This window comes from Arachis stenosperma, chromosome 4 (genome assembly GCF_014773155.1).
Source record: "Arachis stenosperma cultivar V10309 chromosome 4, arast.V10309.gnm1.PFL2, whole genome shotgun sequence".
NCBI classification, from domain to species: domain Eukaryota; kingdom Viridiplantae; phylum Streptophyta; class Magnoliopsida; order Fabales; family Fabaceae; genus Arachis; species Arachis stenosperma.
Window position 1 is genome coordinate 137,888,683 of NC_080380.1, and position 4,565 is coordinate 137,893,247.

Below are 4,565 nucleotides of genomic sequence, written 5' to 3' on the forward strand. Positions count from 1 at the left end.
AACGAGCCAGCCATTCCGTGAGATCAGAGTCTTCGTGGTATAGGCTAGAACTGATGGCAGCATTCAAGAGAATCCGGAAGGTCTAACCTTGTCTGTGGTATTCTGAGTAGGATTCAATGATTGAATGACTGTGACGTGCTTCAAACTCCTAGCAGGCGGGGCGTTAGTGACAGACGCAAAAGAATCACTGGATTCTATTCCGGCCTGACCGAGAACCGACAGATGGATAGCCGTGCCGTGACAGGGTGCGTTGAAACATTTCCACTGAGAGGATGGGAGGTAGCCATTGACAACGGTGAAACCCTTGCTTGAGCTTGCCATGGAAAGGAGTAAGAAGGATTGGATGAAGACAGTAGGAAAGCAGAGAGACGGAAGGGAAAGCATCTTCATACGCTTATCTGAAGCTCTTACCAATGATATACATAAGTATCTCTATCTTTATCTTTATGTTTTATTCATCATCTATACCCATTTGAGTCTGCCTGACTAAGATTTACAAGGTGACCATAGCTTGCTTCATACCAACAATCTCCGTGGGATCGACCCTTACTCGCGTAAGGTTTATTACTTGGACGACCCAGTGCACTTGCTGGTTAGTTGTGCGAAGTTGTGTTTATGACATGGTATTGAGCACCAAGTTTTTGGGGTTCATTGCTAGGGATTATTTGTGAAAAGTAGTGATCACAATTTCGTGCACCAAGTTTTTGGCGCCGTTGCCGGGGATTGTTCGAGTTTGGACAACTGACGGTTCATCTTGTTGCTTAGATTAGGTATTTTTTCTTCAGAGTTCTTAAGAATGAATTCTAGTGTTTCAAGGTGATGTTCTTATCATCACCAAAGCTGATTGATTTTCATCAATTTAGCTCTTGAATGCAATGTCCTGCCGAAGCTTGGCTGGCCATGTCTAATTCCTTTAGACTGAAGCTTTAGACTAACATTGCATGATTCCTGGAATTCTCATTAAGAATTTTGATATCTTTATTTTCTTTTCCACTTAATTTTCGAAAAAATCCAAAAAAATTTTCAAAATCATAAAAACCAAAAATATTTTATATTTCTTGTTTGAGTCTAGTGTTTCATTTTAAGTTTGGTGTCGATTGCATACATTCATTCATGTGTCTTAAGGATCTTCAAGTAATTCTTGATGATTTCTTACTCTGATCTTTGAATTCTCTTGACTTGAGTGTTTATGTGTCTCATATGCATTCTCATTAGTGTCAGTAGTATACAAACTGCTAAGTTTGGTGTCTTGCATGCATTGTTATTTGATTCTTGTTGCATTTTTATTCTTTTCCTCATTATTAAAAATCCAAAAATATTTTTAATTTGTATCTTTTCAAGTCAATGATACAGAGGATTGAAGATTCAGAACATACAGCAGAGGAATTGCACAGAAAAAGCTGGGCGTTCAAAACCCCCAGTGAAGAAGGACAGACTGGCGTTTAAACGCCAGCCAGGGTACCTGGTTGGGCGTTTAACGCCCAAAAGGGTATAGTTTTGGGCGTTAAACGCCAGAATGTGTACCATTCTGGGCGTTTAACGCCAGGATGGCACAAGGGGGAAGATTTTGTTTTCAAATCAATTTTTCTCAAGTTTTCTAAGTTTTTTCAAAATCAAATCTTTTTCAAATCATATCTTTTCAATCAAATGTTTTTAAAATCAATTTCTTTCCATTTTCAAAGATACTTGCTATCAATTAATGATTTGATTCAACATATCAAGTATGTTGCCTTTTCTGTTGAGAAAGGTTTAATGTTTGAATCATATCTTTTCTTGATAGCCAAGTCATTAATTTTCAAATCAAATCTTTTTAAAATGTTTTTTTTTAAATCATATCTTCTCAATCACATCTTTTTAAAACCAATCATATCTTCTTAACCACATCTTTTTCAAAATAGTTTTCAATCAAATCTTTTTAATTTCTAATTTCAAAATCTTTTTCAAAAATCACTTGATTTCTTTTTCACTTTTGATTTTCGAGAATCAATAAGTATTTTTTCAAAATGTTTTCAAAATCTTTTACTTAATTTTCGAAAATTACTTCCTTTCTTCTCATATCCTTCTATTTATGGACTAACACTACTCCTTGATGCAAAATTCGAACTCCATCTTCTTTGATAAGTTCGAATTTTCTACTTCTGTCTTCTACCATTCTTTTCCTCTGACACCTCAAGGAATCTCTATACTGTGACATAGAGGATTCCATATTTTCTTGTTCTCTTCTCTTTCATATGAGCAGGAGCAGAGACAAAGGCATTCTTGTTGAAGCTGACCCTGAACCTGAAAGGACCTTGAAGCGAAAGCTAAGAGAAGCCAAGGCACAAATCTCTGTAGAGGACCTAACAGAAATCTTCAAGAAAGAAGAACACATGGCAGCCAAAAATAACAACAATGCCAACAATGCAAGGAAGGTGCTGGGTGACTTTACTGCACCTACTCCCGACTTCTATGGGAGAAGCATCTCTATCCCTGCCATTGGAGCAAACAACTTTGAGCTTAAGCCTCAATTAGTTTCTCTAATGCAACAGAATTGCAAGTTTCATGGACTTCCATTGGAAGATCCTCATCAGTTCTTAGCTGAATTCTTGCAAATCTGTGACACTGTCAAGACTAATGGGGTTGACCCTGAGGTCTACAGACTCATGCTATTCCCTTTTGCTGTAAGAGACAGAGCTAGGACATGGTTGGACTCACAACCTAAACAAAGCCTGGACTCTTGGGAAAAGCTAGTCCATGCCTTCTTGGCAAAGTTCTTTCCACCTCAAAAATTGAGTAAGCTTAGAGTGGAAGTCCAAACCTTCAGACAGAAGGAAGGAGAATCCCTCTATGAAGCTTGGGAAAGATACAAACAATTAATCAGAAAGTGTCCTTCTGATATGCTTTCTGAGTGGAGCATCATAGGTATTTTCTATGATGGTCTCTCTGAAATATCCAAGATGTCTTTGGATAGCTCTGCAGGAGGATCTCTTCATCTGAAGAAGACGCCTACTGAAGCTCAGGAACTGATTGAAATGGTTGCAAATAACCAATTCATGTACACTTCTGAAAGGAATCCTGTGAACAATGGGACTAGTCAGAAGAAAGGAGTTCTTGAGATTGACACTCTGAATGCCATATTGGCTCAGAACAAAATATTGACTCAACAAGTCAATATGATTTCTCAAAGTCTGTCTGGAATGCAAAATGCACCAAACAGTACTAAGGAAGCTTCATCTGAGGAAGAAGCTTATGATCCTGAGAACCCTTCAATAGAAGAGGTGAATTACATGGGAGAACCCTATGGAAACACCTATAATCCTTCATGGAGAAATCATCCAAATCTCTCATGGAAGGATCAACAGAGACCTCAACAAGGTTTCAATAATAATAATGGTGGAAGAAACAGGTTTAGCAATAGCAAGCCTTTTCCATCATCTTCTCAGCAACAGACAGAGAGTTCTAAGCAGAATACTTCTGACTTAGCAACCATGGTCTCTGATCTAATCAAAACCACTCAAAGTTTCATGACTAAAACAAGGTCCTCCATTAGAAACTTGGAGGGACAAGTGGGTCAGCTGAGCAAGAAAATTACTGAACTCCCTCCTAGTACTCTTCTAAGCAATACAGAAGAAAATCCAAAAGGAGAGTGCAAGGCCATCAACATGGCCGAATTTTGGGAGGAAGGAGAGGCAGTGAACGCCACTGAGGAAGACCTCAATGGACGTCCACTGACCTCCAATGAGTTCCCCAATGAGGAACCATGGGAATCTGAGGCTCAAAATGAGACCATAGAGATTCCATTGGACTTACTTCTGCCATTCATGAGCTCTAATGAGTATTCTTCCTCTGAAGAGGATGAGTATGTCACTGAAGAGCAAGTTGCTAAATACCTTGGAGCAATCATGAAGCTAAATGACAAGTTATTTGGAAATGAGACGTGGGAGGATGAACCCCCCCCCCCCTTTGCTCACCAAAGAACTGGATGACTTGTCTAGGCAGAAACTACCTCAAAAGAGACAAGATCCTGGGAAGTTTTCAATACCTTGTACCATAGGCACCATGACCTTCAAGAAGGCCTTGTGTGACTTAGGGTCAAGTGTAAACCTCATGCCTCTCTCTGTAATGGAGAAGCTAGGGATCTTTGAGGTGCAAGCTGCAAAAATCTCACTAGAGATGGCAGACAACTCAAGAAAACAAGCTTATGGGCTTGTAGAGGATGTTCTGGTAAAGGTTGAAGACCATTACATCCCTACTGATTTCATAGTCCTAGAGACTGGGAAGTGCATGGATGAATCCATCATCCTTGGCAGACCCTTCCTAGCCACAACAAAGGCTGTGATTGATGTTGATAGAGGAGAGTTGATCATTCAAGTGAATGAAGAATCCTTGGTGTTTAAGGCCCAAGGATATCCCTCTGTCATCATGGAGAGGAAGCATGAAGAGCTTCTCTCAAATCAGAGTCAAACAGAGCCCCCACAGTCAAACTCTAAGTTTGGTGTTGGGAGGCCACAACCAAACTCTAAGTTTGGTGTTGAACCCCCACATTCAAACTCTAAGTTTGGTGTTGGGAGGTTCCCACATTGCTC

At 39.6% G+C, this 4,565-nt stretch overlaps 1 non-coding gene across 1 annotated transcript; it reads right to left on the reverse strand.

The window, feature by feature from the left end:
- Positions 1–2,774: 2,774 nt before the first annotated feature.
- Positions 2,775–2,882, reverse strand: LOC130977248 (small nucleolar RNA R71). The gene has a single exon (XR_009084949.1). It is a non-coding gene; the product is annotated as a small nucleolar RNA R71 (small nucleolar RNA).
- Between the last annotated feature and the right edge of the window lie 1,683 nt (positions 2,883–4,565).